The 23,578-nt window shown below is 37.5% G+C and overlaps 1 protein-coding gene across 4 annotated transcripts in view; it reads right to left on the bottom strand.

Moving 5' to 3' along the window:
* The window catches only part of SIPA1L1 (signal induced proliferation associated 1 like 1), a 197,157-nt gene that overhangs the window by 109,857 nt on the left and 63,722 nt on the right, over positions 1–23,578 (bottom strand). For 2 of the 4 annotated variants that reach the window (XM_053945239.1, XM_053945243.1), the window contains exons 2-4: positions 23,212–23,308; positions 19,190–19,368; positions 6,850–6,923 (exon numbers count right to left, since the gene is read on the bottom strand). The gene's annotated coding sequence lies outside the window, so the exon portion shown is untranslated. Of the gene's footprint in view, positions 1–6,849; positions 6,924–19,189; positions 19,369–23,211; positions 23,309–23,578 lie in introns of those variants that run through there. The other 2 variants (XM_053945240.1, XM_053945241.1) reach the window with 2 other exon arrangements.

Below are 23,578 nucleotides of genomic sequence, written 5' to 3'. Positions count from 1 at the left end.
AGAAGTCACCATGTTGACATTTTAGAGTTCATTTTCAGTATAACTTTCTGATAAGATCATTGCACACACCAGTAAAAGAAACATAGAAAACAATGCAGGCAAAGGAAATAAAAAGCCTTAAAAGAGTTAGAGTTGGGTGGGTTTTTTTGCCTATATGTTTTTAAGTGTGGGTTAAAAACACACAGGTGAACTGTGGAAAGCTGCATTCCCAAATCTGGTAACAGATGGAGAAGACAGCTTGAAATAATTAATCTGCACAAGAAGAAGACGTGAGTGAGACTGATACTGACCAATACGGCAGGAGTAACATATGAAAGTACAGTTCCTTACGTGAGTAACGTCCCTCCTACAGAAATGTTTCAACCTTAAGTGGTACAAAAGGGAACTTCCAGTATTATATGCCTGTATGGGTAATTTTTTTAATACTCTGTTGGAAAAAAATTTAACTGGATAAGAAGTTCTATGTTCATGAGTCACAGGAACTTCTGATGAGCCTACATTCTGAAAACGTGTGTGATCAGGCTCATTATGTTACCAAGAAATACTATTTATTGAACCAACATAACTGAAAATTTCCCTTTCCGTACACAGAAACAGTTGTAGGAACGAGCGAATACACATTCTTAAATTGAGCCACCTGTTGGAGACCAAAGGAACCAGGAAGTTGGTTACTGGGCCATTCTCTGTGAAGACAAGAAGGATGTTCCTCAGCCTAAATCAAAAGCAGGATTAATCTAATTAACAGCAACCAGTCAAAATGAGAGGCCTCCTCCCAGCCCATGTCGATGAAGCACCTTCTCTACAGCAAATCCAGTACTTTGAGCATTTTACATGGATCTTAACTTTCTCTAAATTAGCAAGACAGAGGTGCTGATTTCTTGGACGTGGTGAATTTAATGAAGAAAGCTCCAGGAATTTGCTAAAAAGGAAAGCTTAAGTCTCAAATATATTATATTGCAGATTTCCAAGATGGAGAAAGGAAGACTCCTCTGATACCCATCACTTCTTCCCTCTGGAGACATGAACATCATTAACCTGCATCACAGAAAAACTGCTCACAACTTCTTGCATTTGTTAGTTCACAAAAATTTCTGCACTTCAGAGGGGAAGTGGGCTCAAGCTATTCATAGTGTTTAATCCCATTTATCTGCCTTTAAAAAAAAAAAAACATTTTCACCACAATCTTGGAAATTATTAAGAGATGTATGCTTATTAGACTGCATATTAATAGAGCCTGAAAATACAATACTGAAAGTTATTTTCCTCTCCCACTCCCATTTTCCTTTTCAGTCCAATATAAGTCCTTTTCTCTGTCAACCATAATTCTCCTAATATTTTAAGACTTACTTCTAACACAACCAGAAAGCTGCAAAATGCTGAACTTTTGTATGACTGTCACTCTAAAGTGTACTCTGAACACATGAAAAACTAGATGTGACTGATTTAAGTCAGTCTCCCCATCATCTGGTTACCCGACACACTTAGGAGAGCCACAGCTTCTGTGTTGAGGGTGGTAACTCATCAGGGTGCCAGTTAAAAAGCACCATTCACAGAATCCTTGATCACTGAAGAATAACTTTCCTACTGCATATGTAAATTAAAACACCCCAACTAGAACAAAAATCCATTCCACTGTCTGAAACTAAGCATCTCCTTTGTGCACATGTGATAGGGCAGGAGGAGGAACAAAACAAAGATAATAACATTTGACTTTAATCCATTAATTGATTTCTTTAATTGAAAAATATTCAAAGATATTCTTATACATGGAAAAATTGACATTGAAAAAACAAATTGAAATATTATCTCAAAGTACCTTAAGGGAAAGTGAGTTCAATACACACAAATGACAGCAATTGAATATATGAAATCATGCTGTACTGACTTAGGTTAACCACTGCCAACCCCACACATGAATACTCTGATGTAAGGTTAAGACACTTCTCAATTTATCGTTATTTACCAGGAATATTTTTACTTCAGGACTGATCTCATTTTCTAAGTTGTAGGAAAAAAGACACTAGACATTCGAAAGTATTTCCTACACTGGATTTATGATTTGACAGTTCACAGCATGGACACACAGCTCTGCACCTATGCAAGCTGAAGTAGATACTTGGTTCAAACCAACTGGTTGCTTACAGTTTTCTATATTAATCGACATATACCTGCATTAAAGTATTGAATTATTGGATAATGTTAGGAAAACGGGCCTAATAATGCCATCCCTCTGAATTAAGAATTCCAAGTGAGCTTTAAAACAAAGTAAACAAACTTAATGCATCCTAACCAGAAAATTTTACTGAAAGTCATAAAAAGGGAACTATTGTGAAAAAGTAAAAGCTGTGGTTGCTGTGATTGCAGATTTCAAGAGTTCAGTGCAGTTAGATGAAAATAAAAAGCCCTACAGCCATCACAGATTCCCCTTTGAACCCAAGCACCTTTCTGACAGCAGACTAAATTCTCCCCCCATAAAAAGTTTTCAAACTGACACTGTCTACCACAATTCTTAAGTTACCTAGGACACAAGGAAGTACTGTAGATGTAACCAAGGAAAAGAAACATTTGCAAAAAGGAGAAAAACAAGAAGTATGCAGCAGGTTCTTTCAGGCAATGCTTAAGAGCCTTAAAAATGAAATTAAAACAAAAACCCATACAGCAAAACAAACTAATAAAAAGCATCACCCTAATTTATATATCTTCCATTTAGTATTCAGATCACTGTACATTAATGGGATTGTGTCCTCTCCCTTCTGTTGTTTTTTTAAGGCTTTCAGAGGTTCTCCTCTTGCACAGACCAAATGCATTCTCAGTTAAAATAAACTGTTAAGCTGACACAAGTTGTGTCAACTTGCATTTGAAAATTCTTATTTTGTCTCAAATTAGCACTAGTCTCAAAAGGTAAATTTTACATCTGTTTTATATCACAGTTAAATCTAAATATTGCTCAGGTGAATTAAGACCACATCTCTGATTTAGCCTACATCTTACTGCATTTGCAATTTTAAAGGACGAAGCCTTTTATGGCTACATTTTTACTCATAAACTATTTAAAAGAAGCTCTCCAATTAAAATATTTTCCCTATGGATATGGTAATTTTTAATGTGTACACATGAAAAGAGCTATGGTGATATGCTGACAGGCACCTGAAAGACACTGACAGCCCGTAGTCCTTCATAAATAAGAAATTAATCTACAGTGATAATATATTAAAATATCCATAGAATAGGAATACTTGGTTATATCTACTTAGAATCACTGCAAATCTGACTGTCGTAAGACTCATCTAACTGTCATACAGTGATGAAGTTACTTTCATTTTCTGTAACATTTTAAAATGCTGATGCCAAGGAAAAAGGAGGCACATCAGGTGCAAATGTTGTTACTGACCCTGCTTTGAGTGTTTGATATAAACCTACCATATTCAACCTCTGCAAGTGTTAAACACAGCTGTAAGTACTGAAAGTTTAATGACAGGCAAAGCAGATCCACTCCAAAAGTGAAAAGTTTCAAAACTTTATAGGAGGCTGATTGGGGGAAAAAAAAAAATCTTACCAAAATAAACCTTAAAGTAGCAATTTTTATTGGCTGTTGTTTCAGATGAATACTTATACATTATTTGTTACAAAAATACCTTCAAATTCCTACATCTTTTCTTTAAAAACAAACTGTAACTGGATGATTAGATGAAACTGATGGTAAGAATCATAATTGGGAAAACAAAATAGCTTTGGTACAAGTAAGTACAGATGTTTATGTAAAGGAGGTGGAAGAAAAAATTCAGTTTTTGTTGAATGCGCTTTTAAAAATTCCTTTGTAAAATATTCTCCTAGTTCAAAATCCTTCATATAAATTATTCCCTATAGCTGTACATCCAAAAACCAGATCACTTGAAATACTGTGAAGTCTCTTTATAAAAATGTGAGCAATTAAGCCAATAATTAAGGTTTCAACTTTTGTATCCCTCATGGCACAGGTGGGTTGTTTTTCTCCAGATGGGACAAAAGGTCAATGGATTTGAGTGGGGCAGTTCTATTTTGTGTAGGTTTCATCACTGGAGGTTTATGCAATCTGTATTTGTCATTCATTCTATGTACCAATAAAAGCCTGATGAAAATTTTATAATCTGAATTATATAGAAAGCAATAAAGGTTAGAACTAGCCTATTTATGGTACCAGATATGAGTATGAATTTCTTACACCTGCTTTCATAACCACAGGACAGTTCTCTCTCAAGGATTGTTAGTGCAGACAAACCTTTTTTTTTTTCTGTTTCAAGTAGTCTGCAAAGGATTCTGATTTTTAGAGAGGCTACCTAGATGCAATTTTTAACCATAGGTGCTCCACAAACCTTTCAGTTTCTTTTTTTATAGTTACATTATAGTAAATGGAAATCCATCCTGTTAGCAGATGAGGCTTTGTTTCGAGTACAAGACAAACATTTCTTCACTCTTTTTCCACATGAAACTTAGTAGAAAGAACATCCACTACTTATTATAAGAAACACTCATTCACACAATTCCTTCCAAAGATTAGCACATGTACAAAAACACAATTGGGTAGTTCTTACTGAAAGACAAAAACAATACACAAATGCAGGGTACACAATACACAAGGTAAGAACAAAAACAATCCAAGCAAGAATCAATCCGTTGCCAATGCAGTTCCCAACACCTTCTCAATCACACCTGTCTTCCCTGTCACAACACAGGGGATGAAGGGCTGGTACTGACTTGTGACCCCCAGCCCCAAAACCCCTCCCAGTTTAATAGGCCAACAGCCTTCTGCACCTCAGTTTTCTCCCCCACCCCAATCCCTGTAATGCCAGCTGAAGCAGCCCTGGCTTGTGTCTAACCCAGCTCCCTCCTTCCAAATTGGCCCTTCTTGTCTCCCACTCCCCTTGTCTCAGCGTGGCTTTTCTGCCATTCAGAAAGAAGAAAACTGTAACCTGAAAAGGTAAAAAGGGAAAAACCCTTCTCCAGTGCATGCTGCATGTCCTCAGCAGGCCCATCCCCTCACAAAGGAACTCTTTTTCCAGATAAACACTATTATTTTCAAGAGACCACAGAGGAGTCCTAGCAGCAAGACTCCTCCTGAGCATACAGCAACTGGGGAAACAGGAGATATGTACATCACAACACATGTGTGCAAAAGGGAGTAATTATGGTACTAGACACAGCTCTCACTTTTCCCTGGATTCCCTCAAGTCCAGGGAATTCAATACTTCACCTGAATAATCCCCCAAAATGTGCTGCACCACAGGATTTCTGAGCGTTATTTTACAGCAGGAGAATAAACAGCTGACTTCTCCTACACTTCCATATGTTTCTGCCCTGCAAAACAGCATTGTCTGTGTCTCTACTCTCAAGGTGTCTCAAGGCCTCCCCAATGATCTATCCAATCTGTGTGAGGGACAAAACAGACATCGACATCTCCGAGGCCACAGAACGTGTGCTGGGGGCCCACTCTGAGCCCAGAGCTGCAGTTTAACATTACAGCTTCAGCCCAGCTGGCCACTGCCAGGAACAGGGAGACTGAACCCTCCCATCTCCATTCCCATCTTCTCTATTTCTGGCCTACGGTCTTCTCCTCACATTACAGGCACACTCAAATTCCAAACCAGTAAAAGAAACTTTACTATATCCTAAAGATTTTAAGAATGTGTGTATGCCTTCCAAGTAGGAGAAAAAGCAAACATAACACAAGTATATAGAAAACTGATGGCTCAACTAAACTGAAATTAACCTGCTTTAGAACCTTCAAAGGAATGTCCCTTTGTAAGGGCAAAATACACGTGAGAGTTAGCTTACCCCATAAATTCCTGTTGCACAGCTACTTGTGAAGCTGTTTATTTCCCTGAAAATGCATTTCTAAACTGGGGGAAAAACTCTCAGAATATCTCTTACTTGAGCTGAAGCAAGCCTTGTTACAAACATACATAGATAGTCCTTTATCCATACTGTACCACCTGACATTACACTACGAATTTCAGAATAAAGACAAAACACAATGTTTAAGGAATTGGTTCATGTATAGAATGTCTCCAGAATGTAAGAATCCATATTTCTAGAAAAGCTGACAACTGGCCTTGACAGTATTCATATCTGAAGAAACAAATCCACGGTTCAGCAATCCCAGTAAATCCCTACTTCCACAATTTAATGTTAATAACATATTTAAGTGAAAATAAAGGCCTCACTGATGCCTATCTTCATAAACCAAGATATTTTCACAGAAATGGATAACCATACCCCTGTGATGATGTAACTAGTTTGAGGCTGCTGGCAAACAAAGTTAATAGGCAGCTGAAGTCCCTCCTTTTTCCTCCTCCTCAAAATTTCTAAGCCAGAAAACTAAATCAATCCCTTAATTCTTTTCCAGTATGGCTCTTAAAATCCAGAGTGAAGCTTTTGGCTTTCCTTCCAGTACTTATTCCCAAAACACAGCTGTAAAGCATAAAAATCAATTAATAATGTTTTGATACAAGACAGCTCATCCAGACACTACACAGGACAGATTTACTATTCTCATCATTAAATAAAGCATTCAGAAATCTCCAGAGACTTCTTTTTCACAAATGTTGACAGAGACAAGTACTGCTTTTATCATTACTGTCTAAGCTTATAACAGAAGTATACTATTCATTTCAAATGACCAAACAAAAAAGAAGGTAGCTTCCCCTGAGCATCGATCATTATCCTCAAACATGAATCATGAAAACCATACTATGTACAAAAAGCATCCCGTTTTTAAACATTTCAGACTTCTCTTCACACCCACATTCCTATTAATGCATTCTACTAATTCATGTTTTTAATTTTATGTTCAGAGAAAAGACCTCCACTTACAGATAAATGGTTCCTCTTGAAAATACCACAGGCATTTGAAGGACACAGGTAATCTCTCTTCAAAGAAGCAGCAGCTAGTAAAACAGAAACAAAATATACAGATAAAATACTCTTGTTCAGAGTTAACTAATTCAAGACCTAAATAGCCAACGAGTTGAAGAATTATATTCCTGAAAAGAACCTTCCACTGAGAACACCTGCCACAAAATCTCAGCAGTATCAAACTGCAATGATTTTCTAGAAGAATGGTCCAGGCCATCCAAAACTTTTTTAACCCAAAGAAGTAATTATTTGCATTTTTCCTATCCTCAGAACCTCCTTTTGTTAGTCATTGCTGCTTATAAATCAACTCCTCTCACCTCTCCTTCTCCTGCTCCCTGCGTAGCCCCTTTTTTTTCTAAAACACTCTCTGGCTTTCACAGTCTTTGTTCCTCTCATCTGAGAGCTTGCCCTCTGTGTCCCAGCCTAGCATCTCATCCTTCCTTTCTGTTCCTCAGCCCCTGGTATTTAATCACAGCTGCTTCCTGGCTGTGCTTGGCGCTGGATGCCAGCACAGGCGGTACTGTCTGTACTGCACAGACTGTCCCTGCACTCCCGCTCTGGAGAGCCTGAGCGCAGGGAGGCTGCTGCTGCAGCGGGAAGCAGCACGGGAACGCAGCTCGGCCACTGGGCAAAGCTCAGGGGCCTCATCAGACCCTGCCAAGTCTCCTCAGTGTTAGAAACTGGGAGTGAGGCAAAACAAAGGTCCTTCACCAAACTTAGTAAACCTAAAATGAGTGTGTAAAATCTGTCCAAGCTAAAAGTCTTTGATGGCAAAAGCTTGAATTGGGAATGACTCTTTCACAGTACAACAGCCCCTTTGTAATTTCCAGGTGATGGGACTGCTAGTGCTATTCATCTCAACTGCAGAGTAAGCTAAATAAAATACTGGGTATTTTTCCTGCACTGCAAATCCCAAAGCTAACTGATGAGTCAAGATACTGAGACTAACACTTCCAGAATGGTAGTTAAGACAAACCATCAGCCTGTGCAGACTTGACTTGCAACACAAAGCTGCAAACCTCAGAAAATTAAAGCAACTCTGACAAGCAACTCTGCTTTGGCTCAGCAGGGAACATAGCTGTAGGCAGCCAATGCAAAATATGCTACTTCCATTCATGAGGCAGTGTCACTTAGAAAAGTATAAATTTTAGGTAGTAAAACATCTCAACCAAATCCCAACACAACAGCTTCAAAAATTAACTGTAGGACAGTTTTTCCAAATGCATCAGAACCAGTACTGCAACACCAGCCACCATGAAATATTTGATTATCTGAACTAAGAAAAACATCTAAGAGATGCTTCCTGTCTTTAACAAGGCAATACAAGTGCACGTGCTGTGCCCTGCAGTTCACACTTCATGCACCTATCCTCTCCCACTATTCCCGGGTAAAAGACCCTGAAGCAACCATCAAATCAGCAGATGGGGAAAGTCTGGACCACCCCTTCCAAAAGGGCATCAGTTTAAAATAATTCCATGAATTAAGAGGTAGGCCAAGCTCAAGATTTTTTTTTTTCCCATTTGCAACTTCTATTGTGTAAGGTGCCTATTGTATCCTCCACTGGCTTTCGGTTTTGGTTTTTAATTTTAAATCTGCTTGGGACTTTCAAGGAAACAGAACAACTACAACTACAATTTCAGTAGCACAATTATTTCAACAGCTGTTCATAAGTGAGATTAATTCCATTAACAATGGGGAAAAAATAAATAGCAAAAGAAAAACCAATCTTCACTGAAAAATGCAACTTTTTTCTAATATCAGAAACAGAATTCTGTTGATTTAGGTCTAGCAATTTTTATTTTTAGCAAATATCTTTACACTTCCTTTCCACTTAAAACAGGCAAATTAATGTAAAACTCTGATGCAGAATTACATTGTCAGTCCTCCAGCCATTTGGAATTATTTTCTATTTGCACTTAAAATGCCTTCCCAGACATGATAGACTAAACAGAAGCTCATGTGTCAAGCAGAAGTTATCACAAAACCTACATGGAAAAAAACACTAAACCAGATTGAATTTGCATCTGTTTGTCTCCCATTCCTCTTTAATGCCTTGAATTTACCAGTATAGTCTATTTCATAGAACCAAATAAAGGAAGAGATAGAGTACCATACTTTGGAGCTGGGATTTTAAGGGTTCTGTTAGAGCTGTGTAATTGGCAGCACCAGCAAAGGATTCTCAGTGCTGGTTCACTGTAATTCACTAAGAAATTCGTCAAACAGCAACCATTCAGAAGAAGAGTGAGAGATTTCTGCCTCACCTCTGGTCTCCATGGCTTCAGCTCTCAGCATATGTAGCTGTGTTATGGTTATTTGAACAGACATTTTCAAGCACCATCCTTCACTAAGTGGTTCCAGCCAGGAACAAGGGGAGCCCTTATCAGCAAGGCAGTCCCAAGGCCTATGTTACAGGGTACATTTAGAAGATACCTAGCAACACTCTTTGTTCCTGAAACTACAGCAAGTCTGCTCAAATGACAGATACAGTACAACAAAAATAGTCATAAGAGCCATTTGTTTGTACGGCGCTTTATATCTTTGCAAGCCAAGAACCTCCTCTGTGCTCTTTTATACTGTTCTGACTAAGGCAAGAAGACCTTTAAGTCAGTCCTAGTCTTGCCCAAATAGGAACTGCAGAAAAACACCACACACACAAGTAGGTGGTTAGCAATACCAGAGAGAATTAGCTATTCCCTCCAAGTCTTCCTGAGTGAAATACTGGTCCAGAAGAGCTCTACAAGGTGTCTCTGGGGGCGGTGGGCTACAAATCACACTCCCAATACAACAAAAGACAAGCATTATCTCTTTAATTCTGAGAAATACCAACACTGCTCTCCAGTTCATTAAGAATGAGGTGCTTAATGGCAGCTTTTCAATAGCATGCTGGCTTGGACAGCCCACACATTGATTCTGGATCTTACCCAGGCTGTCAAAGCCTGCAGAGATAAATAAAATTGTGGTGGCAATACCATTGCCAGCCAATTGTAGAATCTGATCTAGAAAATAAGGGACCCCAATACTCTAAAGCTCCACAAGGAAGAGGCCAGAAAATTAGGAAGTAACACTCAAAATAAATGCTCCTAAAAATACCCAAACTGATGTTTGAATTAGAAAAATCAATGCATAGTTTAAGGCAGCTACTTAATGCGCACTAGGATATATAAAGATATATAATATATATATATATAAATTTTATATATATATATATATATATATATATATATATATATAAAGATATATAAAAGAACTAGTCTAAATGATTTGTAAGGTATTACTGATTTGCTTTGAGGACCAGTAAAAGATAGGGATCCTCGAGCAATAGAAAATAGGGTATATGTCTCATAACAATAGTAGGGAAGTGGGAAATTACTTAAGTAGCAAGACAAACAATGTAATTCTGATGCTTAGAAAGATTTGGATACATGGCTGGGGAAAAAGAAGAGGGATTTCAGTTAGGGGAGAAAGACAACTGATAGTCAGGAAGCCTCAAAACAATACAATGTTCTTGCTTGGGTAAATGTCTTACTTAAGCAGCAGGTGCAGCTTATGTAAGTTTAACTATTGTTCAACATAACAGAGAGACTATAAATCCAAAATAATTAGTGTAGATAAGGGTAACTACTGGAAAATTCACTTTCAGAAAACCAATGGTTGAGTATAAAAAAATAAACCAAAACAGAAAGGATTTTGGGTTGGTGCAGCTACAACTTGACCTGCAGCAGATTTTGTTTAGTTTATTAATTTTGATGACCAAACACAGGCCCCCTTGAAGAATCTGCAAATGACACTAAACAAGGAAAGTGGTGGAGAGGGGGAAAGGGGGCAGAAGTTGCAAGGAATATGAAGGAGATGATTCTGATTCCAAGTCAGCTTAAGAAATCAGGGATTCTAAAACACACTTGATAACATCCACGCAAGTGAGAGCAAAACCAATACCATAACTCTGAAAAAGTTTGTTAAATTAAAAACCTACACATATGCAGAAGCAGTCATATTAAGAGTAATAAAGCAGAAAAGAGAAACTGTACAGGATCACAGACTAAAGAGTCATAAACCTGATATTCATCTTGAAAGCCAAATACAATTTGAGAAGGTGATAATGCTACGGAGCACATGAGGTTAAGCTGTTTCAAGTCTAGTCAACACCATTGTCCTAGCACTGAAATACCACATACATCATTCTTGTGTATTCTAAGGAACAAATCCTGAAAATCTAGTTCTAAGACTATTAAAAAGAGATTGATAAATGGAAAAAAAAAAATTCCTCCTCTTCTTAATATAGTTATTTGACTTTCCAAGGGGTGTCTTATCTACAGTAAATTTTTAAAAAATGCAGTCTTGAGGTATGAATTCATTTCTGTGGCTTATTTTAGATGACAGTGCACATGAAAAGATTCCCCCTCCCCTTCACCTTCCCCCCACAAATAGAAAAATTCCTTCCAATTTCAGTTTCCTCTATTCTTGGTCTTCTTGTAAAATTAACATAGAATTTTAAAAATAGAATTTATTTGATACTCAACAGTACTACTGATATTTGTACTAATTCTATTTGGCAATTCCCACTTCACAATTCATTTTTAATGCAGTTAAAATTTAAAACAAGGTTCAATGTGAGGATTTTTTCCTTAGACAGTAGTTACATTCTGACTCCAGCTGGTATCATACCTTGTGTTTACACAATTAATGTAAAACAATTTAGACTTCACCAACAGTTGTATATGCACACATTTATTTTGGCTTTGTCACATGTGTATTTTAGCTTTGGTTTTATTTTTCAGCTGTCCGGTGAACGAACAGTAAAATTCTTACTCATACTTGACCAAAATCCAGTACGTATTTATGTCAGACAGACTTTGAGCAATTATTAGCTGGAGTGTCAACAGCCCATACCAAAATATGACACCATCTTTCAGACTTTTCAAAAATTCAGACTTCCAGAAACTCTTGTTTAGATTTTAGATGACCGCCATGCCAATGCCTTCAGCAACATTCTTTTCTGCCAGAAATTTAAGAATAGTACATTATACGCATTCGTTTCTATGAATCCATGTATTGAAACTGAGTGGCAAACACACACACAGCAGCCAGAAATCCACAAACAGGCAGTATTCCCCTTTTCCTTTAAAAATACATATGCATATTTACTAGTTCAGAGATCTAAAAGCCAGAATAACATAAAGCTGTATGAAAACCCAAGACTCTTTACATATCATGTGAAAATATTTGCTGAAGGACAGAAAAAGACTTTGATTACACCTCCAGAACTATTCCAAATCATCTGTGAAACCAGACCACGAGGCCTGGGTCCAACAGTCACACATGATAAGGAATGCAAAACTTCACCTACAGAAAGAGTACCTGCAGTACTGCAACAGGAAAGAAGGTAACCACTGGCCTATGTAAAAAAAAAAAAGTGCTATTTCTCTGATACTATGGGCAAAATGCAGTGTTCTCAGATGCACAAGCTCCCATTTTCAGAAACAGAACTCAAAACATTCCAATTATTTATCTGGATGCATGGCAGAATTTGTAAAGCTTTAAAAGGAAACCTTACATTTGCATTTAGAGAGAAAACAAAGAATCTGGCAAACAAATTAAAGAAAAACATAAAACACCACAATAAAAGTAAAACAAGTTAGCTCCACTGATTATCATATCCACCTGAACAGGGCAGCACCATTACAACAAAAGGGAGATAAATGCTATTGAAAATAGGGAATAGCAATGATTTTACCATTGCCTTACAGAAGGCTGACCTCTCTCCTAACATTGTATTTTCCATCAGGAAACAATTCCCAAAACTATTTGTGTCTGACATTTTATTATTGTTTGGGAACTTGTGAGACAGAACAAACAGTGGTGAGCTCTTAACTATAGCAACACTCATCCTACCATCCAACAAGTCTTCACAACCACCAACTCCCAGGTATGATAAAGAGATCTGTGAAGCCCCTATGCCTCCAAAAGGCAAAGAAGTACTTCAAGTAGACAGCCCAGTGATTAAAAGAGACAGTAGTATTATTAATCTGTGGCAAATCAGCAAATGTAAAGGTCACGGTTCTTAGTCTAGCACTTCTATTTTTAGACAACAGGATTTCTACATATCAAGTATATCTTTAAGAATTCTCTCTCTTAACCACAAAACACATAGAAAACAGAAAAGCATTGTATTAGAGAATAAACAGCTGTCCAAACATCTACTGAAGTCCAGAAAATAAATCCTACATCATTGTGAGGGTTTTCAATCTTGAGAACATTAGCCAGTGGCCTCAGATCACCACAAATAACACACCCTAGAACTCAGGCTTGCTTTTTGGTTTGGGGATGGGGGTAGGGGATAGCCAAGCTTCTTTTTGGAAGTATTTTATTAGAGTAAAGATAATTTTACATTAGACACTTTATGGCAAAAAAAATTAGTTTGTTACTGGATTTCTAAGTGTGCACCTATCCAAATACAAGAAAGCACCATCTGGTCTATATGAAAAGTACAAAATATTGGCCTATGTGTTACTTTTTATATTGATTGTACTGTTACAATAAAGGCAAATGATTCTGAGGTTACTCCTGCTCTTACCAGATCTTGCCAGATCTATCATTATCCTGTATACTGTTATCAATCTAAACCATGCATTAGAACATATACTGCAAAACACCTCAGACTAATAAAAGGGACTTAAGAAAATAATAACTAAATCTAGTTGCTGATTAAAAAATACATTAAACATTAGAGATATAAAGGAGCTTTTCAGCTGCTCAAACCAGGCAAATGATTTCTCCAAATGACCACTGTCCAGTATAATATGAAACACATTATTTTAAGCAAGAGAAAATGTAATGTCTCTATGCCCTCTATGCTTTAATATATTTTAAATTTTGGTCTTATGAAACTCAAAATAAAACCTATGCATTCATGTATGCTCCTCTACCACAAAGTACAAACACATTTTGACATAGCTGTTTCTGATTTTTTGTACTACTTACTACTAAAAGCATTTCAATATAGTTCCGTAATTCCTCGTCAGTAGTAGTTACTGTACAAACACAATTTTTCAAGCACTAAATGAAAATGGCAGGCCTGGTGCATTTGTACTACACTAAACTAATACTGTAAGCCACAAAGTTAACTGTAAAAAAGCAATCAAATACAGATTAAATAAGAAAAATATGAAAACTGTTTATTTCAGCTGAATTGTCTAGTCATAAAAGCATTAAAGAAGGATATTTTTGAATTCATTTCAGTCATGATCAGGATGATCCTGAGCTGCACCAACAATCTAAATGCCAAGCAAGATGCATTGTTTCAACATCTCACCAGTCAATTTAGAACAAAAGCACAACCCCTGCACAGGTATTAACAGACTAAAATTATTTTATAGGTGAATTGTGTTTCAGCTGAGATGACAAAACATGCAGCAGTCTCTATAAGGCTCACAGCTGGAGTACCAAACCCAAACCTCAGCCTCAAGGATTGGTTTTATTTGAAAAAGGAAGAGAAAAGTGTCAGTTCTTGACAGCTTACCGAAAGACATGAAAACTTCAATTTCTCTCATAATAGAATTCTGGACAAAAAAAAATCTGTCAGGAAAAATACAACAACAGTAACAGTAGTCCTCTGGTCGCAAAAGAGCAAGCAGCTCCTGCAGCACCTTCATATTTTGTATAATGGCCATGTTTGTTGACCCCTTCCATACCAAAATTTCAAGGTATGTACCAATACACTCTTGCAATTTCCCGCAAGCACAGTAAAGCTCTCTAAAGGGTCTCTAAAGGTTTTCTACATTGATTTGCTTCAGAATCTACTCATTCAAGGGAAAGGCTAAATCTGTGTTTTCATTTAATAGGCAAAATTAGAAAACCGCTTAAATCCTGATTATATAAAAACATTAGAAGAAGGTCAGCCACAATCCTCTTTGCTCTGTAAATGAACAATTCCGGAAGTGTCCTCAGAGCACCGAGACCATTTAGTTTATTCTCTGGCGGCCACTCTGGACTCAAGATATGTAACTGTACAACCATCCTAGAAAAAATGAAGAGTCATATTTGTGGGTGAACATGAAGTAACAGTTGAAATAGGTAACAAAAATGCAGTAGGCACAGCTCTGGACATGTCAGTAGAGGTATTACTGATCCGGAGTAAGCTTAGGAAAGTTGAAGCCCTAATCATGACTACAGTAGCCCAAACTCTGGCAGGTTTTACATGTGGCAATGCCTTACAGCTCAGAAGCACCCATGGTTAGGTGACTGTACCAAACAGATAAACAAATATGGAAAAAAAAAACCATTAAAATACTACCTGGTATTTCTCAATTCATTATAGAATTCTTTATATTGATGACTATGAAGATATTGGTATCCATCAAATTATACTCCAACACTCACAACCAAAAAAAAAACCCAACAACACAAACAAAAGAACATTGGTTCTCTATCACATCACCACGTAAGACTTCTGCCATGAGTACCACATGCAATTCTGCTCTTCCCAATTAAAAAAAGCTCTTGCAGAATTAGGAAGTATAAGAGAAAGGCAACAAAGAGCAAAAGGTACTGGATTTCCTGATTCAGAAAGTCCTGAGATAGAAGACATTAAGTCTACAGCTAGAAATCCATCCTATCTTCCTCCATTTACATCTGTTGCTGTGCTCTGCCAGATGCAACACACTTGTGGAGAGGGAACTTTGACCAGAGTAAGCTAACTGCACTTCTGGATGATGGACAACAGTTAAATTTCAATGTATGAGAAAATGCATCCAACTTGTCCAAATATTTAACCAGCTCTTTGGAATACCTTTGTAGTGTCTCTGAAGATGGTCAGGAGCCTCAACATTACCTTCTATATCCAAGCCATTTTAATAAAAGCAAAGCTAAAACCCCAGATTAACCTTTAGTAACATAAAAATGACAACTGCTTTGCAGAATAATCCAAGAAAGAGCAGCTGGCTCACAACTTAACTCCACAGTAAAAATATTAAATAGCCACTGCATTTACCTGCTTTTCTCTCTCAAGTTTTCAGTCTAACTAAATGTACCTCTGCTTCCCTTTTATAGTCAAGAACAGATACAAGGAGCGACCACCTCCAAGGTACACACATCTGTCCCCTTATACTCCCGCACAGCTAAGCATGTAAATGTTTAAAAAAATACTATAAGCTTCTGATTCCAACTTAATCCCAGCCAGGAAAGTCCTCAGGCTTTAGCAGTTCAATTTTGCAGTTAATCTTTCTTCCACACAACCTCCTCTCAAGAGCAACTTATTTCAGAGAAGAGAGGCTAAAGAAGTTTTCCCTTGTCAGAGGAGGAAACGGTGCTCTGGTTCTCAACTTCAACCCTTCTTCTCAGCAAACTTCTGCAAAGAGCTCTAACCTAAGCGTCAGAAGGGAGAAAGAGGAATAAAAAGTGAAAGATATGCTGAAGAAAAGAAATGCTGAAAAGCAGTAGAGAAAATGAAGGAAAAAAGAGCACAGTAAGAAAATAGAGCAAGAAATAACACAAAGAAAAAGATTTTATTAAACAATGATTATTCAGTGCTTCCTCATAACCTGAAAAATTATACCTATACTACCACACAGACAAACAAGCTTACTGCACCTCTGGTCTGCAGGCTTTCTAAACACATTACCAAGAACACAGCAACAAGAGGAAACAAGAACCACTGTAGCTGCTTCCCTAAGGTATCGCTATCACACAAAGAAATCAAGGTCTTTTAAGAGTAATGCTACACCAATAATGACAAGGCTAACTTTAAACAAATACCATAACAAGGGAGAAAAAAAAAAAAAAAACGGATGTTGTCCCCTCCAGCATTTCTTGTGTCACAGCTACACAACCAGAAGCATCCGAACACTTGCAAGTGTGCACAAAAAAAGTAAACAGCTTGGTCCAACAACCAGATGAAGAAGCAGCTTTCCTGCCTTTCTTTTGTGTGCAGGTGGAATGAAGAAACTAAAGGCTGGCCAGGCCAGCATGCTCTTGGTGCAGCCTTGACCACCTGACACATCCCAACACTGAGCCTCACAAACTATGTTTTTAATTTTATGTTCAGAGAACATAAAGGAGAGGACCATTCCCACACCATCTCTGAAGGTTTGCATGCACACACACACACACACAAAATGCCAGCATTGGTGCAGCCTTGACCACCTGACACATCCCAACACTGAGCCTCACAAACTATGGGACACTGATGGGGTTAAAGGAGAGGACCATTCCCACACCATCTCTGAAGGTTTGCATGCACACACACACACAAAATGCCAACAGCAATAAACCCAAAAAAATCCACCATGCCACATCCCAATTTAATTCTATCCAGGCAATTCCTCAACTTTAAAAGTCTTTGCCACCCTAGACTTGCCAGTTTAGAGAAATGTCTCTTCTTGAATGTTTTCTAATATACATATATAGATGCAGAAATGTAACTTGATGAGATTTAATGACAAACCTTGCTTCTTCTCCTTTCATTTTCTATTGCAGATGAGCAGGCATCAGAGAGACTGCAGCTCAAACACATAAAGCTTCTGTAAATATGCTATGCATAAAGCCAAAGCTGATTTTTCAACTACTCTGATGAATTAGAAAATTGAAAGCTTCCTTTGTTTAAAAAAAAAAATTCTATAAGCTGTAAAAGACTCAGTGAAATGATGTATTAGTGGTATTAAAGGTCAATGTAATAAATAACATAGCTTTGAGGTACTAAAGAGCTATGTACTAGTACTAAGTCTGTACACAAGGAATTGACGGAATGAACTAGTGACTGATGGCAAGTTCATCTACATATACAGGGCTAAAGACTATAAAGACTATAAGCTACAAGGCTATAAGACTAAAGAGATCAACATGCTATAAAATCCACAGACAAGATTATTAGGATGCACTACTTATTAATTGCATTGCTATTACTGCTACAAAGACAACTGAAGCTCCCTTCTTTCAAGGAGTCACATGGAAAAGACAAAGGGTAATGGGCACAAGTCACTCCTGGGAGATTCCAATTGGACATGAGGGAAATTTTTCACACTGAGAACCATCAGCCGTTGGAATAATCTCCCTAGAGAAGTAGTGGATTTCCCAACATCAAACACTTTTAAGATTTGGAAGAACAGAGTGCTGGGTCATTGTGTCCACAGAGTTGTGCTTTTGCCAAGAAAGATTGGCCCAGATAATCCTTGAAGTCCCTTTCAACCAGGTATTCTATGCTAAAACTATACATTTCCATTATATGTGTACAGACATGCATGCTATGTTTTATACATAAAAAACCATGACTAATGCCTGATGCTGATGGGATCTGTAAAGCTAGCATCACACTGTCTACTAGGCACTGATCTTTATCTTTCATCAAATGGAGCAGAGTTAAGTTGTGGGTTTGCATTATGCATAAGCAGTGAATACAATTAGGCTGAAAAGCAAGCCGATCTTCTCTGATCTCAAGTGGAAAGTGTGAATTCTGATCTTCACAGGTGACAGCTCTGAGCATCACTCCAATTTACTAGTCAGCTTCCTTGAATCTGTGTACCCAACAGAAAACTTGAAACACGTAGCTGTAGCTAATCTTAAAGCACTAATATTTAAACAAGAGAATAACAATTAAGAGTGGAAAGCACTTATTTTATTTTGTCTGGCACAGAGAAATTCTGTTTTACAGCTCAAGAAGGGTACTGAAAAATTGGAGGAAAAAAATTAAAATGCATATTAAGAAAGGAGAGACCAAGAGAAAGAGGAATTTGATCAAGGAGAGTTATAAAAGGACTACCAGTGAATGGACACCTTTTGCTTTTAGGTAGATGAAATCATTTAAGAATTGTTCATCTCTGTATTGCCAGAAACATTGTCTTTGAAGCTTTCTACAGAAATGCTGTATTTCAAGTTGATGCATCTCTTCTGAAGCATGAATTTAGGAAATCTCATGGTCAGTGCAATTGTAGTAGTAGAAGTTCCATGTGTTCTCAAAAGATTTTACAAAGGAATAAAGTATTTTGCTCTCTACAGGTAAAAGAAAGCAGGGAAATAAAAACAGTAGTCCAAATTTTGCTGTTCTATTGTCTCTTCTGCCAGGGGTTTGCTAGTTTTTGCTTGTTGCTTCTTTGGTTGTAGGGGTTTCGTTTTTTGGGGGAGGAAGAGGGACTATTTATTTTTGTTGGTTTCTTTTATTTTGGTTTTTTCTTTGCTGGGTTTTGGTGTTTTATTTAGTACATAAACTTACTGGGGGGTTTCTTATGCTTCCACATCTGTGGAATTCACAAATTTCACATCTGTTCAATGTCTCAGATTTATTTAATTGCTGATTCTCATTACTCACCTGAAATAATGAAAATATTGAACTGTAAAACTGTACTGCTATTCAAGTTTAAGAAGCACGGCACAATGTACTTTAGCAATGTGCAAGCTGAACAATGCATAAAAATCAAAACACGACAATTGCTCATTCTTCACCAGCCAGTCCCATGAAATGTTAATATAGCAGAATCAGCTGCTTTCCTGTTTAATAAACAGAAAACATCTTGTTTATTAATCAGCATACATCTGTAATCATATAAAGTACTAAGTACATACTTACTAGTTCTAAGTTACACTACTACCACCTTAAGGGGAGAGCTAGGAAAAATTCACAGAATAATGTATGTATTTAATCGACCAACAGCTCTCCACATTTATACGTGCTACAGAACTCAATTTTACAAAACCCTCAATTTCCAGGGCACAGGATTGCAGTGATTAAGCACCAGACTTCTAGTCAGCCTCAAACAGGCTATTCTAAAATCTGTGCTATTAAATCCTTGCAATCGTTTTTAATCCAGGCTAGGTAGATTAATGCTAACTTGGGTGTACCTAACCATTCTGAAATCAGGAAGTTTGCAGACATAGCATGCCTCATTCTTGGCCTGCCTATTCAGTAGGTGCCTGTAACAGAAGAGAGTATGGATCATTACAATCCATACTATTAAATAATCATTTTGGACTAAGAAAAAACATGTCAAAGCATAAAATCCTCACCAACTTAGAGACAGACAAAAATTAATGGGATCCAGGCTTTCCTCTCTTCATTCACTCATTTACACTTGCCTTCTGAATATCCAACTCTTTCAGTCTCATACACAATGAAATGAAGGTGAAACTTTTATTAGGAACACCTATTCCCTATTAAAATGGACATATTTAGCTATTAAGAATATTATCCTGTTTTGCTGAAGGATCTTACTGCAATTCACTAGTTCTCAAATACATTAACTAATCTGTCAACTATCACAAACCAACTTCTACTAATTCACCACACTGTTTTTAAACAGAAAAGAACATAAAAATAGGATAAGCACTTTCTGCTTCTTTTCCATTTAAAGATAATACTGTAGATATCATTGCAATACTACAGTACAAATACATTGCACAAGGCAATCAATAACTTGGGAACATACATGCATCCAATACATCCATTTCTTTTAACTCACAGGTGCATGTGTGCACAGGTACATGCATTTGAAATATATACGTGCACTCCTCAAGGAACACCCTCCCTTCTTTACAAAGAGGCCAACACTGTAAGCACTAATTGCATGGGTTCTTCCTAACTTTCTTCAGACTCCTCAGGGAAGCAACTTGAACTACAAACCTACACAGTCCTAATAACAGAAATCCTTTGCATAATCACCAACTAAACCTTGGGGAAATCTCTGGGAAAAAAAAATTAAAACCTGCAAAATGTAAGGAAGGAACACAATTCTGTATAACTGTCCTCCTAGCCATTCAGAGAAACAGTACCCAAACAGGTCCTGCCTTCATTTGCAGGGAACACAGCACTATGTACTCTTAAACATATTCCTGTGAAAAAGCAAGAATCACTGAGGCAAAGCCTTTTCCACCTCAACCCCACCCAACAAGGCTTTTTTACTAGTGAACAAATGAAGCCACAGGACTTCAACCTGTCAACAGGAAAAGAACAGTACAGATAAAACCGACAATATATAACTTAAGGTCAACATCAGCCACTTGCACACAGCAGCCATCTCTTCCTCTTCCCTCCCCACAGTCCTCTTTTTCATTTCAAGTTCAGGTCAAATAAGCAGTCTGAGGCTAAGTTTCATGAAGAATTTTAGAAGTTTTAGTCTGCCAGTATCTACAGAAGAATGTGGAGAATTAACAAAACTAAGTTTATGCTGCTGAATGTTTTGCACCTAAATATTCTTAAAAATCAAATTAAGATTCTCTGTTTGAAATAAACAAATATCAGCTTTATTGGAGTGTGATACTATTCCTAAAAAAAGCTGCTTGTTGATATAGTTATGTTCAACTCCCAACTGTAAAACATGCTCAAGAATTTCAGTAAACAAGACTGGGTTTATAGGACCATGAGCCTACGCATTCATAAACAACCAGTAACCAGAACTGTTACTGAGGAAATAAACTGGGTTTTAAGTATAACTTTGTATTACTAAATTTATTACAGGCTGGAATTTAAAAATTATTAAAATTCCACTGAGAAAAATTTCCACTTTGAACAAAAAATTGCGTATGTATAATAAAAAGGAATTGACCAGCTTCGATGTTTCAGTGGTGTAACATGGTAACACCACTGGCAAAATGAAGTTTAATTACCTCATCATTCTTTACAGAAAGTATGTGACAAGAGCCCTAGACTGTGGAATCCAAACATAGAAGGAGGAAAAACTACTCATTTACTTTCCACCAGTAAGTTAAACTACTAAGACTGCTCTTCATAACTCAAGACAGCCCTTTTTCACTGTCCATGCCCCACTATAGTGTTCACTAGTATCATGATTCTAAATAGCCTCTTAGAACCACAAACTTTATAAAACAAGGAAACAAACATTTGTATGTTGTGAAAGACATGGACACTATTTTCTCCTCTGTGGTAAATTTTAGAGCCATATATAAAAAAAAAAACCCAATTATGATTGTGTGCAAAAATCAACACTAAAGATGATGCCAAATGACAAGGTAAAATTACTCAAGGAAAAAGACAAAATAATTAAAACAGCCTTTTCCAAGGGCTCTGCTAGATCTGTGTATAAATATATTTGTTTCCAGTATATACGTCCTCAGAAGGAAAGCTTTTATCACTACCAGAAGTCAAACCTCAGAAGATAAATCTCTGCCAACACGATGAAGCTTATGCCGACAATGTTTCAGAAGGAAAGTTTTAAACTGACACTTTTGATACAACAACATCCTTCAAGGCATCTGCAACAACTACAGGGCAGATTCTCTCACATAAGAAACCTATTTGTTTTGACATCCAACAGACTGATGAACCAATGTTACAAGGGAGGGTTTTTCCTTTGACAGCAATGTTTTTTACACTGTTACTTCCAGTCTGGACTTCCTTTGCATATCCTATACCTACAGGTTTCACTATGTGTTAATAAACACATGATTAAAACGTGTTCAGTGGAGGGGGTTATGTTTTTACTGCCTTGTTGCAAATCTGTTTCAACTAATCTTAACTGAGATCTCCAATTTTGTTCTCCCTACAGTCCATAGCCAATTCCGGTCACCTCCCTCCAGGCAACACTACTGCTTGCACAACCTGTTGAGTTAATTCAGGAAGCTGATCCATCTGAAAACAAATCCAACCCCACCCATCTTTACAAAGCCAACACCACTGCTCCTCATCTCTCATCCTTCCACACCCCAAACCCACACACTGCAATTTTCCAACCTTCTTCATATACCATTTTGAACCAGGTCATTACACACCTGTCAAGGACTTGCATCTGGTACAAGGCAGAAGGCAAGGCTGCATGGGCAAAACTGCAGCGTCTCGCACTTGTTGCATCCATTTTACCTTTTAATTAATTACATTACTCTGTAAAATGACAGATCATGTAGTAAAAGCCAGTCCTTTTCAAGGATCAGGCACATCCAGAAGAATCATCCTTTTCTTCCTTACAACATGAGTTTAGTTTCACAAGTGGGTTAAAAGAAACCACCTACAAGAACTGCTGTGTTTCAGAAAATGTGACAAAAGCAGGCATTCTGTCACAGCCTGAACACAGTCCAACCTGCTTTTGCAAACCCTTCTACACATACCTAATGGGGGGCAGGCCAGGAGGGAATAACCAGCTCGTTCCCTTGCATGTCCTTCCTGGAAAAACACTGATGTATAGAGGAAGCATTCAGCAACAGCCTGGGATACAGTCTGGCACTCTGTGGCAGCCAGCCTACCAGGGTAAACCATCCTGCTGGAGACCACCCCTTACACACTGCATGAAACATTACACATATCAGCAAACAACACCCAGTTTGTGACAACTAGCATTACTCCAAAAGGTCAGAAGGTACAGAAAGCAGAATATGCACTCTTACCTATCCAAATTCCTGAGAAAGCAGACACATGCAGCTTCAGCAAAAACTCCCAGGGGACGTCACAATCTACTTCTGATGACTCATACCACAGTGAAACCTAGAAGCAAAAAGGTCATGGGCATGAACAAAATTTGAATAGGAAGCAATCAAATTAAATACTTTTCAAAAGGTAAAGGATGTTCTGAAAATTGTGCTTGTGAGAAGCCAGAAGCAACAATGAAGGCTTACAAAACTGAATCTATTGATTTTTTGCACATAACTTACACATACATCTGAGTACGCCTGTATGATAATTTTCTCACTATAACAATCCCAACCCTTCTTTTATCATCCCTCCTCTGAATCGTTTTTTTCTTCCAGAACACAT

Source organism: Vidua chalybeata, chromosome 6, assembly GCF_026979565.1.
Source record: "Vidua chalybeata isolate OUT-0048 chromosome 6, bVidCha1 merged haplotype, whole genome shotgun sequence".
In the NCBI taxonomy this organism is placed as follows: domain Eukaryota; kingdom Metazoa; phylum Chordata; class Aves; order Passeriformes; family Viduidae; genus Vidua; species Vidua chalybeata.
Note: the sequence above shows the minus strand (reverse complement) of the source record. Positions and strands in the feature narration are given on the sequence as shown.